The sequence below is a fragment of the Miscanthus floridulus genome, chromosome 5 (assembly GCF_019320115.1).
Source record: "Miscanthus floridulus cultivar M001 chromosome 5, ASM1932011v1, whole genome shotgun sequence".
In the NCBI taxonomy this organism is placed as follows: Eukaryota; Viridiplantae; Streptophyta; class Magnoliopsida; order Poales; family Poaceae; genus Miscanthus; species Miscanthus floridulus.
In genome coordinates, this window is record NC_089584.1 from 40,870,596 (window position 1) to 40,884,591 (window position 13,996).

The 13,996-nt window shown below is 41.9% G+C and overlaps 1 pseudogene; it reads left to right on the forward strand.

Annotated features, from left to right (window-relative positions):
- The first annotated feature begins 1,943 nt into the window (after nt 1-1,943).
- On the forward strand, nt 1,944-3,004 carry LOC136452051 (peroxidase 5-like; annotated as a pseudogene).
- The last annotated feature ends 10,992 nt before the right edge of the window (nt 3,005-13,996 follow it).

Consider the following 13,996-nt stretch of genomic DNA (forward strand, 5'->3'; position numbering starts at 1 on the left):
TAAAATAAAAAAAACTCGTGCCCAGCTTTATCTTCGTACTCCCGTATCAAAAAATACCCATATTTTATGAAATTAAATAAATGTCATCAATTTTTTAACGGAATACATATTTTTGTAGTATATCTATTTAGAACTATATTTATTGATACTATATATTTGGAGATTGATGTTCTTGCCCCTGCCTTTTGAAGGCCAATTATGATTTTATCCTTAATTTTTCTAATTTTATTTTGATACCCTCGCTTTACATCTAAAATCACTATTCACCTGTCCTAGACTCTAATAGCTGAATGCCATTAAATAAATTTTAGAAAGAGAAAAAATAAAAATTAAAGACAATAGTAACCCCTTACCTTATCCTAATAAGCCCCAAGTTTCTACAGGGTCAATTAAACATGTGTAACTTGTTAAACTTCACTTATATTAAAATATTTGCAAATTCATTGTAAAAGTTCTTTCAAAATGTAGTCCAAATATTTGATGTCAAAACATATGTAAATATGACAGAGTACTAACAAAACTAGGTGAGATTGACAAATTCATATGGAAAAACTACTCTATTTTAGCCGAGCTGACATTGTTATTAACTCGTTTAAACCGAAGAGGAGTAAATTCTTGTTTGGAAAAGAATGGGCAAAATCATAATTAGACTTCAAAACAAGGTTAAGAATACAGGAGCCCCATTTTTTATGAATTTAGTCAAACTTAAAATAGGTTGACTTTGACTAGATCTAAAAGTGCACTCTTTTAAGATGGAGGGAGTATTTGTTTATTAACTAGTATTCATTGACACTAAGATTCCATCGTATCAAATAGCAAAAGAAGATGAATTGAGCTTTAGAAAAATTATAGCACAAGTTAAAACCTTAGTATAACTACTTCATTAATGTTCCAAGTATTACTTACAATACAAATTTTGTATGACAAGCTTCTTATTAGCGCTAACACACTAAGCCATATCCTTAAAGAAAACTCAAACTAGTAATAGACCCTCACATACAAGAAAGGAAACATAATATGCTAGCTGCGGGACTCTACCAATAATAAAGGATTGAAGTATTTCAACAACTACTTCTAGCACAAAAGCATTAGGAAGTCCCAAGAAATGCACATGTCCTTACTCACACCATGCACTAACAAGTCTTTAATTTTCAATCAAAACCCTTGCTAATAATTACCAATATGTTCTCCTCTAGGAATAAAACTCTCAAGAGAGGATGTGTCTATCCAAGCTAGAGCTCATGGAGAGCTCAAAATGAGTTATATTACACATTTCTATAAAGCCACCAAGGAGAGCTAGTTTACAAAAGCAGGCATGTTAATTTTATAATATATTAATTCGATATTATAAATATTGTTACAAACTTCAATAATGTTAGTCAAATTTAGGATAGTTTAACTTAAGGTGATTGTAGGATTCAAGGGGTACGTACTAGTACCCCCTTGAGGCCAGTTAACTCTGTATGCGCAGGTCAACTCTTGTTCAGTTGTTTGCTCCGTTCGTCTACTCTAGGCCTTGTTTAGATTACCTCCAAATTCTAAGTTTTTTCACTATCTCTCCATCACATCAATTTTTGGATGTATGTATGGAGCATTAAATGTAGGTAAAAAAAATAACTAATTGCACAGTTTGGTTGTAAATCACGAGACGAATCTTTTGAGCATAGTTAGTCTATAATCAGACAAAGTTTGTCAAATACAAACGAAACGTACTACCGTGTCCAGATTGCAAAAATTTGCAATCTAAACGAGGGCCAGTGTAGCCTAGGAAACACAATCGGTCAGTGCATGTGCCTCGCTTCATTGATTGGCGTATTTAAATTATCGCCATCATCTTGTTTCCCTCCATTTAGGGACGCATTGATCGAGCACTGCCACTGCCGTGTATCACAAAACCCCAGCAGGAACGAGATCCTGACACTCCACACTCCACAGCACCAGAGATGAAGAGAGGCAGCACTACTCGTGTTGCTCAGCTTGCTGCTCTTACCACCCTGCTCGTGGATCGTCGTCTCCTCTGTCGCATCACCGGAGGCCCCGTTACAGGTCGGTTACTACAGCCGCACTTGCCCACGAGCAGAGGATCTCATCCGCACCGTCGTCCACGCCGCCATCCGCCGTGACCCCGGCAATGGACCAGGCCTCGTCCGCCTCTTCTTCCACGATTGCTTCGTCAGGGTAAGCAACAAGCCCGTTGGTTTGCATCTACTCAAACAGAATCGACTCTAGGCAACAAGCGCGCCAAGCTTACATATCGGTGCTGCTGGATGCGGCACCCGGCAGCAACGCCAGCACGGTGGAGAAGGCGTCGCAGGCCAACAACCCCAGCCTCCGCGGGTTCAGCGTCATCAACCGCGCGAAGCGCGTGCTGGAGCGCCGGTGCCGTAGGACCGTGTCCTGCGCCGACATCGTCGCCTTAGCCGCCCGCGACGCCTGCGGCCTCATGGGCGGGGTCGACTTCGCCTTGCCGGCGGGGCGACACGACGGCCGCGTCTCCAACGCGTCCGAGGTGCTCAACAACCTTCCGGGTCCCTTCGCCAAGGCCACGGTGCTCGTCGACAGCTTCGCCGCCAAGAACCTCACCGCCGACGACATGGTCACCCTCTCGGGCGCCCACTCCTTCGGCCGCTCCCACTGCTCCGCGTTCTCCTTCCGGCTGTACCCGCAGATCGCCGAGGACATGAACGCCACCTACGGCAGGTACCTCCGAACGCGGTGCCCCGCGGCGACGGGGCGGCGCGACCGGGTGGTGGAGCTGGACCCGAGGACGGAGCTCCGGCTCGACAACCAGTACTACAGGAACGTGCAGACGCGGGAGGTGCTCTTCACGTCGGACGTCACGCTGCTCAGCCGGAACGACACGGCGGCGTTCGTCGACCTCTACGCGCGCAACCGGACGCTCTGGGCCTCGCGTTTCGCGTCCGCCATGGTGAAGATGGGCCACCTCGACGTGCTCACCGGCAGCCAAGGGGAGATAAGGAAATTTTGCAACAGAGTGAACTAGAAGTAGTAGCTGTGATAGCTAGTTCATCATCTGGGTGGGCCAGTTGATGGATCTTCTTGCTGTCATTAACTTAACACAATTAAATTCGCGAAAATTAGATAAGTTGCATAATGTCTAATATTTTTCACTCTTTTGATTTTCATAATGATTCATTGTATTCGTTTGATAAAAAAAAGATGTATTATGTTGTGTTGGATTAGTTGATTTTGTAAGAGTAAGTCATACTTTAGTTCACTTTGATTTGCACGCAAGTGCGCTTTTCTCGGAATACTTTTAGGATTTATTTGAATGCACATGTATTCACATTAATAACCAATCTATGTGTTGAAATTAGTTAATTTGTACCTTAATCCATTTGAAAAGATATGGATTAAAATAGTTACGAGTGTCCGTGGGATCTGCATGCAAATGAACCTTTATCTCAATTGCTATTTGCCAATGGAAACTTAAATATTATAAGATGTTTTGGTTTTTTTAATTCTTAGCTTTTGCTATGCATCCAGATATACAATATATCTAGATGTATAGTAAAAAACAATGTATTTAGAGAAGCCAAAACATTATAATTTGAAACGAAGAGAGTACATATATAGGTAGGCATGTCCTTTGACCAAATATAATTTGTTTAAAAGGAACTTGAAATGTCGTTGCTATAACGTTAATGATAGGACGTAGGCGTCCATCCCGCCCGGACGCCGCACCCTCACTCCGCCTCGCTATTGCCGCACCGCTTACTCGCTCCTGCCCGTCGCGCGCGCCGCCTGCTCCCTCTCATTGCGCGTGCAAGCCTGGCGCTGGTGTGGTGGTGCTCACGCGCCGCCACTAATGCTGGTACTGGTGGTGCTCGCGTGCCGCTACTGAATCGACCGGCCCCGGCCTCCCTATGTTGCAATACACATGTTTCAAGTGTTTCAGATGATTCATAGGTATGTTGCAAGTCAGCAAGTGTTTTATATGGATGTTGCAAAAATATATTGGGATGTCGCATGTGTTGCAATGGTTATACATGTATGTTGTAAGCTTCTGTTCCTAATGTTTGATTTATTTTTTCAGATGTATGTTGCAAGTGTGTTTATCTGGATGTTGCATATGTTTCACACATATGATGCAAGTGTTTTATCTGGATGTTACCTACGTTTACAATGATTTCAAGTATTTTTAGGTGTTTTTGTAAGTGTTTTAAATACATGTTTCATGTGTTTCATTTGTCTTCAGACGTATGTTGCAAGTGTTGCATCTGGATGTTTTAAAAGTAGATCGGGTGTTGCATCTCCCTTCTCGCATTCTGCTACCTCGCCTTGGTGTCTCCTCCTCCTACGAGCACCGATTGGGCATCCGATACGACGCCGCGGCCGGGGCACACCGCGGGTCCTTCCGAAACCAGAGGCGCAGGCGGGCGCCGCCACCTCCCCTCTTTTTGATGCTGATGATGTTAAGGCGACGCAGGACCCCACAATGGGGCGTGCGAAACGGAGTGCAGGCACGAACGTCTGGGCTCTAGCACTGTTGTTTTTGTAACCATATGGAAACTATTAGTGCTTAAGAGCAAGGCTAATAATACAGCCGACTGTTGGCTGTATGAATCCTTGTAGCCTACCTCTCAGCCCATTTATATAGTAGTTACATCTTCACTATTAATATATGACCCACTTGTCTCTCTCACAGAATTTCTTGGTTCTTGTGTCTAAGTTGACTGTAAACTTACAGCCCGTTTCTCCTCTCTCTCCTCCACCTCAGCTTAAAGCCTGCTTGCCACCCCTTATTATATTTGCTCTAATGTCACTTTGGTACAGCTATATGACCAATTGTCATACTGTTTGCCTTGGTGAAAGAATCAAGATACCAAACAGAGGAGGGTGAATTGGACTTGTACAAAGTTTTCACGCAAATTGAATACCTATTTCTTGCCAAATTCACTCATGTGCTAAGTTGATAAGTGTATCCTTAGGCAGATAGAAATTCTAATTTAAAAAGGATAATCCAGGAAACTGAATTGCACAAAAAAGAATGTGGAAAGTAAATGAAAGGTTTTCTTCGCGAGGTGTCAAAGAGTCGGTAGTCCTCACTAGAAAATTACACCTGATACTTGAACATCGAAGCCGAATCTAAACTTAGAAAACCAGAGACCAGGAAAATCGGGTGTTTCTTTGGGTATGAAGTCCACATATCTAAAATTATTTTAGGAAATTTGGATCCCGACCCCGGTACCTGAATATCGCGATAGAGCCGAGCTAAAAGAAAAGCCCTATGCATTGCATCTTACTTCAGCCTAATGTATCCCGGACTCTTATCTTGCACCCACCTCCCATTATCAATCCACGCACAGCCACACCAAACTAAATACTACACAAAACTCACATAAACGCCAGACACACAGAGGATTCTTGCGTGGTGGCGGATCACAGCTTCCTTCCCATGTATGCCGATCTCAAATCCTAAATTTTTAGGTAAGCCGAATATCCACCTCTACTCTTTAGTACTACTCATTCACTACTAAAAACCATTTGTACAGACTCTTGGCAATCATTTGTATGTTTGTTTAACCAACCGCTTGTAACTCAACTTTTCTGAAAATGCCAATTTGTACGAGTGAACATATACAATTGTATGTATAAATTAGTTATAAAATTGAATAAAAGCAGTTAGAAACTTAGATAAAAAAAATCGCAATAAAGTCTCAATTGGCGTCAGCTTTGCCTCAGCACTGGACACGAGACCGACAAGCACCAACGGCTAGAGGGACGACGGCAACAGGAGCGAGCTGACTTCTGTAGAGCGGCAGGTAAAATTCAACTGCCGATTGCGCAGCGTTCTTGTTTGGCGTCGATTCCAAAATCGGTCGTCTGCAATATGTGTCGTGCCTCTAGACTCTGTTCGTGGCTTGTGCCTCCGCTCACCAGCATTTTTTTTTTTGGTTTCTGATTCTGCACCGGAGAGATGTTCGATCTTACACGTGTCAAGTGCCGAGGCACGCCCGCACGATGTTCCAGTTCATGCATCAACGTGCTCTGACGTGATTACCTCGATTTCCTACAAGTTTATACTTGATCCTCTCGAAAACTGACCCAAATTAATTGATAGGTTGAACATGACCGAGCAAGAGTTGATTTGCTTCCTCGTGCAGTAGATGGTTCCTCCAGTAACCAAAGTGGCTTTATCATTTGAAGAGTCAAAATTATATGTATGTTATGTTTAAAAATTGTATTAATAAATTGTATTTCACATACCTTTTATACAAAAATACCTTTTTTATGAAATACAATATAGGCCGAACTTGATGTTGATGAAGATAGTATAAGCAGATTGCTATTCTCATACCATTAAAACAATTAGAAAAAGGTACAAGCACATGGTGGAGACATGAACTCAAATATATAAGTTACTACTCCCTCGTTCCAAATTATAAGTCGCTTTGACTTTTTTAGAATATCTATTTTACTATGCATCTAGATATATAATAATATGTCTAGATACATAGTAAAATAAATAAACCAAAAAAGTCAAAGAGACTTATAATTTGAAACGGAGGGAGTACATCATAAAGAATCTATTGAGCTGACTGATGATATTTTTGAGGAAAACAGGAGGGGTAAAACACCCCTACTGAACTTTTATTAGAGAGTAAAAATACGAGTACAAAGAGAATGAAGTTAAAAAACAAAGAAATAGAGAAAAAAATGAGAGAGATTACAATCAAGCTTCTAGCCATAAACTAATAAGGGAAAAATATTTTTGTTTTGCCCGATGGATAACCACGGCAAACTCCTTCCTGAAGACACACTTGACTTGCTCCATCATGGAAATAATTCGTTGAAAGATGGCATTTGTGATTGATTGAAGATTACCATCAAAATGAATATTAACAAAGTTCCAACATGCACGGGCAAAAACATATTGAACAAAGCGATGGTCCAGCTATGGACTGACAACATTGTTTATTATAATTAATATATACCATATTATAAATTGTTAATCACAATTGATAGTATAAATGAAGACACATATGTATACACGTACACTCACGACTATGAACGCCTCTGAAAAATAGAGACCAAACTGGCAGATCTTGAGATTGACTAAGTTGCCACATACCCTCGTTGTCGACGGTCATGTCGCCTTCCACTAAAACCCTCTTTTTTCTGATACAAACCATTTTCTCCTTCTAAAACACAAATACCTAAACATCAACTATGTTGATGGTTTACCCAAACCCTACCCTCATATTCAGACCACTTTTTATGATCCTATTCTTTTCATATTGCACATTACTTGTTTTGGCCATATGATGAGAGCTTGTGAAACACCATCTTTGATACATTGTGAGATTCTATTTTTGAAACCTATGTGGTATGCTATTTTGATACATTGTTGTCAAATGTTATGTTTGATCTTTCCTCGATAGGGGCAAGCGGCGATACCTCACATGGTGTGAGCTACCTTGGTAGGATCGCCAATTGGGAGTTCCTTTTGGGAGATACTAGACCCGGACATACAATGACCAGTTCATTCTGACATCTGACCTAACATTCTTCACACAACCACATGTTTGTGTGGGTGGACTTGATCTCACACCCCATTAGGTAGAAGTCAATACTCAGAGGTCGGAGTGGCAATGTGTTATCAAGCGAAGACATAATTGTTGTGTGTTCTGTCATAGTCTAGTCGACATGGATGTTGTTTGTTCTTCCATGATAATAGTGCCATGTGTGAGCACCTTATTTGAACCTCATGTATTTTTGTCCCCCTGATAAGACCATTGGAAGTGTTGTATGTGAAAGCATCTATGCCCCTAGTTGGGTTTCGGTGATTAATGATAATACGTGATTACTGTGACTAACGTGTGTTTTGCAGAAACAATTGAGTTAGGTCACGGTAATGGAGATCGATTGGGCAATCAAGATTGTCATGCCCCTACGATGGAAATCGTTTCGGTTTTCAAAGGATGAACGACAAGGTTAAGGATGGACTAGTTCTAAGTATTGATTGGAGTTGGAGAGACACTTAGAGTAGTTTAAGACTTTGTTTTTCCTTTGGTCGTACTATTAAGGGGGGTATGAACGGGTAGCTTGACCTAGGTGAGACTAGTGAGTTAGGTGTGGTGCACACTTGTTAAAACTAGCACTAGGTAGCTCCACAACAGCCCTTTGATCCAATGGAGCAAACTTCATTCACATATGTTCGAGAGTTGGAAGTGAATGGAGGGTCAAATACTGATCGGACGCTGGTTCCGGTGTGACCAGACGCTGGCTCAGGGTCCGGTCAGTTCATTTGACCAAGGTGAAAGCGTCTGGAAGTGACCGGACGCTGCGAGGTCATGTCACCGGATGCTGAAGGCCAGCGTCCGGTCGACTCCAGTAAGGTCCCAAAGAGGGAGAATCCTGATCGGATGCGTCCGGTCAATGCTGTCTGGACGCTGATCAGGTTTCGGCTACTGACTGGACGCTGCTCAGCAAGTGACCGGACTCTAGGGGTCCAACGTCCGGTCAACATCAGTAAGGTTCCAGTGAAGGGAAAACATGACCGGACGTGTCCGATCAGTGTTGATCGGACGCTGCCAGCGTCCGATCAACTCTTAACCACTAGAGTTCGGGGTGTACTGACCGGTGCGTCCGGTCAACATGACCGGAGCGTCCGGTCACCCCACAGAGGCACATAACGGTTCGTTTTTCAGCCGATGTTATAAATACAACCTCCGCTCGTGTGTGGGGGCACTTTTGCTCATTCCAACAGCTGAGAAACACCTTAGAGAGTGCCAAGAAGAGCAAGGTCCTAGTGAGGTGATTGAGATTTGAGAATCCCAAAGAGAGCCCTCATTAGTGAAGATCAAGAGTAGCAAAGTATGCATCCACCTTCTCATTACACTTGTCGTGGTCAAGTGAGAGTTCGTGCTTGTTACTCTTGGTGGTCGCCATCACCTAGACGGCTTGGTGGTGATTGAGAGCTTGGTGATCATCCGAAGAGCTTGTGGATGACCTAACTCATGTTGTGAGTGGTTGTGGGTGATTCACCGCGATGGAGTGTCAAAGAATTAACTCGTAGAGAGCACTTGATCCTTGCGCGGATCAAGGGGGAGCTACACCCTTGCGCAGGTGCTCCAACGAGGACTAGTGAGGAGTGGCGACTCTCCGATACCTCGGCAAAACATCGCCGCGTTCCTCCCTCTCTATTTACTTTGAGCATTTACTTTGAGCAATTCAATTCTCGTCTTTACATTCATAGAATTGCCATGCTAGAGTAGGATTGAAACTTAGGTTGGAAGTCTTTTGTGCGGTAGAACAATTAGAAACGCTTTCTAGGCATAAGGGGTTAATTGGGCTAACCACAGGATTTAATTATTGCAAAAAAATTTAGAATTAGCCCAATTCACCCCCCCCCCTCTTGGGCATCTTGATCCTTTCAATTGGTATCAGAGCCTCATGCTCACGTTTTTAGGCTTAACCGCCTAGAGCAAGATGTCTCACAGGGATGGACCTCCTCCTATCTTTGAGGGATATGATTTTCCTTATTGGAAAATTCGCATGGAGGCGTATCTAGAAGCTCTAGATGTTGGTATTCTTAGAGCCGCCTCACAAGGCTTTCCAAAACCTTAGGATGCTACTCACCTATAAGGCGATGAGGTGAATTACGAGAAGTGGAATGCAAAGGCTCGAAACACCATCTTTAGAGGCCTTTGCAAAGATGTGTTCAATTGGGTGAGGAACCACAAAGACATCCATGCACTATGGTTGGACATTTGTGCGTTCCATGAGGGAACCAAGAGTGAGCGTGAGGAACGCTATCATCTTGTCATGAAAAAGCTCAACTCTTTTGAAATGCTTCCTAAAGAATGTGCTAATGAAATGTATTCACGTTTGAATGTTCTTGTAGAGGAAGTCAATGGGCTTGGACTTACTCAAATGCAACCATCCAATGTTGTAAGAAAGATCTTGAGTGTCCTCCCCATTGACAAATATGGGCATATTGTGACCGTGCTACATCAAGGTGATCTTTCCACCGCTACACCGACACAAATCTTGGGGAAGATCAATGCTCATGAGATGTACATGCATATCACACCTCAAGATGGCTCATCCTCTACAAAGAAGAAAGAAAAAGATTTAGCATTCAAAGCTAGCCAAGAAAAGGGCAAAGCAAGACTTGAGTATGAGAGCTCAAGTGATGATGAAGTTGATGATGAAAGTCTTGCTCTCAAGGTGAAGAAGACCACCAAGATACTAAAGAAGCTTAACAAGAGTGGCATCAAGTTTGATGGCAAGAAGAAGAAGTTCTTCACTAACTCTAGAAGGAAGCCAATCTCCGAGATGGATTGCTACAATTATGGAGAACTTGGTCATCTAGCACACCAATGCACTAAGACCAAGAAAGACAAATTCAAGAACAAATACAAGGGCAAGAAAGATGACTCAAGTAATGAAGAAGAAGAAGAGAAGAAGAAGAACAAGCCATACAAGAAGAGAGATGGCAAGAATAGGGACTTCCACAAGAAGAAGAAGAGTGGAAAGGCATACATTGTCGGTGATTGGCTCATGAACATTGATTCATCTAGTGCCTCATCCGATGATGATAGTGACAACGAGAAGGTGGCCGCAATTGTTATCAACTCTTCATCATCTTCATCGCCACCACCGCCATCATCCTCTACACACCTATGCCTTATGGCCAAGGGTGACCACAAGGTATCGAACAAAGATGATAGTAGTGATGATGATAGCGATAGTGATGATGATGAATATGAATCACCTACTTCTGATGATCTTGCTAGATTGCTAAAACAATACACTAAAATCATTATAAAAACTAGAGCTAAAAATGAAAAGCTAGAGGCAAAAAATGATGCACTTTTAGAAAAATGTGATATAGCCGAAAAGGCTAGTGTTGAGTTTAGAGAAGCTAATGATGCTATATCATCCAAACTCAAGGAGCTCAAATCTTCTAAGAAAGAGCTTAAAGATAAACATGATAAACTTGAGAGGACACATAATGAGCTCATCACTAGCCACAACAAGCTAAGAGAAGAATATACTACTCTTAAGGTTAATCATGATAATCTTGTTATTGCTCAAGAATTCTTATCTAATGAGCCACATGATGCTACTAACGATGTTGTTAAGATTGATATAGCTACATCATGTGATGACTTGATTGTTGAGAGCATTGAGCAAAGTTCTAGTAGCAAGAGAAAGCAAGTGCTTGAAGCCGATGATTATGATGAGTTTGTTAAGCTCAAGAATGACAATGAAAAGCTCAAGAAAGATCTTGAAGAACTCAAAACCACCAAGTCTATTGTGCTAGAAACCATTGTTCATGATGATGGTTTGATCCTTGAGAATGAGAAGCTCAAAGATGAGAACAAGAAGCTCAAGGAAGAGAAGAACAATGATGCTCTCAAGGAAGAAAATAAGAAGCTCAAGTTGGAGAAAGAGCATCTTAAGATTGGATTGAGCAAGTTCACTAGAGGCAAGCATCTTCAAAGTGAGCTACTTATGAACACCATCATGAAGATGGATAGAAGTGGCATTGGGTACTTGGCAAATCAAGAGAGGAAGGCTCAAGCTCAACAACAACATAAGTCCAAGCCAAAGCCTAAGAGATGTTTTGAGTGTGGACAAGAAGGCCACTTTGCTCATGAGTGCCAAACTCCACCACCACAACCCTTGCCCAAGCATGCTAGACCTTTTGCCTTTAATGCTCACTATATGCTTAGAAAGGATTCTAGTGGAAAGATGAAAGTGATGTTCTTAGGTCCTCCCAACAAGAATGGGCCTAAGAAAATTTGGGTTGCAAAGTCACTTGTTGAAAAGGTGAAGGGCCCTCAACAAGTTTGGGTTCCTAAAGCTTGATCTCTTGTGTGTAGGTGAACTACAAGACCGGTGGAAGATATTGGGTTATTGATAGTGGTTGCACACAACATATGACCGGTGATCCTCGTATGTTCACCTCACTAGATGAAGAAGTAGATGGACAAGAAAGAATCACATTTGGAGATAACTCAAAGGGCAAGGTCAAAGGATTGGGCAAAGTGGCAATATCAAATGATCATTCCATCTCCAATGTGCTATATATTGCTTCATTGTATTTCAACTTGCTATCCATTGGACAATTGTGTGATCTTGGCTTCCAATGCTTGTTTACCGAGAAGGAGGTTGTTGTATCCAAGAAGGATGATGATCATGTGATATTCAAAGGATTTAGATACAGCAACCTATATCTAGTGGACTTCACCTCCGAAGATGCAAACTTGAAGATATGCCTATTCACCAAAACAACACTTGGGTGATTATGGCATAGAAGACTTGCTCATGTTGGGATAAGCTCACTCAAGAAGCTTATGAAGAATAATTTGGTGAGAGGGTTGAAGGATGTGAAGTTTGAGAAGGACAAGCTTTGTAGTGCATGTCAAGCTAGCAAGCAAGTTGCAAATACCCATCCAACAAAAGCTTTCATGTCAACCGCAAGAGTACTAGAACTCCTTCACATGGACTTATTTGGACCAACAACATACAAGAGTTTGGAAGGAAATCTCTATTGTCTTATGATTGTTGATGACTATTCAAGGTATACATGGGTATTCTTCCTTCATGACAAATCCAAAGTTGCATCATGCTTCAAGAAGTTTACCAAGAGAGCACAAAATGAATTTGAAGTGAAGCTCAAGAAGATAAGAAGTGACAATGGGAAGGAGTTTGACAACACAAACATAGAAGCTTATTGTGATGAAGTTGGAATCAAACATGAGGTCTCCGCAACATATACTCCTCAACAAAATGGTGTAGTTGAGAGGAAGAACCAAACATTGATCACTCTTGCAAGAACAATGCTTGATGAGTAGAACACCCTCGAAGCTCTATGGGCGGAAGCAATCAACACCGCATGCTATGCATCAAACCGCCTATTCCTTCAAAAGTTCCTTGGCAAGAAACCTTATGAGTTTCTCAATGGGAAGAAGCCGGACGTCTCCTTCTTTAGGGTGTTTGGTTGCAAATGCTACATCTACAAGAAGCGGCAACACCTAGGGAAGTTTCAAAGATGTTGTGATATTGGTTTTCTTGTTGGTTACTCATCAAAGTCCAAAGCATATAGAGTATTTAATCATGCCACCGGCTTGGTTGAAGAAACATATGATGTGGAATTTGATGAATCTAATGGCTCCCAAGGAGCACATGAGAATCTTGATGATATAGGTGATGAACCATTGAGGGAGGCTATGAAGAACATTCTAGTTGGAGACATCAAGCCTAAAGATGATGAAGATGATGTGCAAGTGATTGATCCACCTTCTTCATCAAGTGTGCCACAAGATGGTGAAAACGATGGGAGAGTAGAAAATAAAGATACTCATGTCTCCCATGAACAAATGGTGGTACAAGCACAAGATGTTGATGCTCCACATCCTCCCCCTTAAGTGGTCAATAGAAGAAATACACCTCTACTTCAAGACCATCCACAAGATCTCATCATAGGGAGTCCATCAAAGGGTGTAATGACTCGATCTCAAAAACTTGCTTCATTTATTGCTCATCACTCTTTTGTCTCTTGCTTTGAGCCTACAAGGTAGAAGAAGCTCTTCAACATCCGGATTGGATAAATGCCATGCATGAAGAGTTGAACAACTTCACCCGCAATGAAGTTTGGACTCTTGAAGAGCGGCCAAAAGGTGCAAGAGTCATTGGAACAAAGTGGGTGTTCCGAAACAAGTAAGATGATCAAGGTGTTGTTGTGAGGAACAAGGCAAGACTAGTTGCAAAGGGGTTCTCTCAAGTTGAAGGGTTGGATTTTGGAGAGACCTTTGCCCCGGTTGCAAGATTAGAAGCCATCCGTATCCTTCTTGCATATGCATCACATCATGGAATAAAACTTTATCAAATAGATATGAAAAGTGCATTTTTAAATGGCTTTATCAATGAACTAGTCTATGTTGATCAACCTCCCAGGGTTTAAAGACCCTAGATATCCTAATCATGTTTATAGGTTGTCCAATGCATTATATGGGCT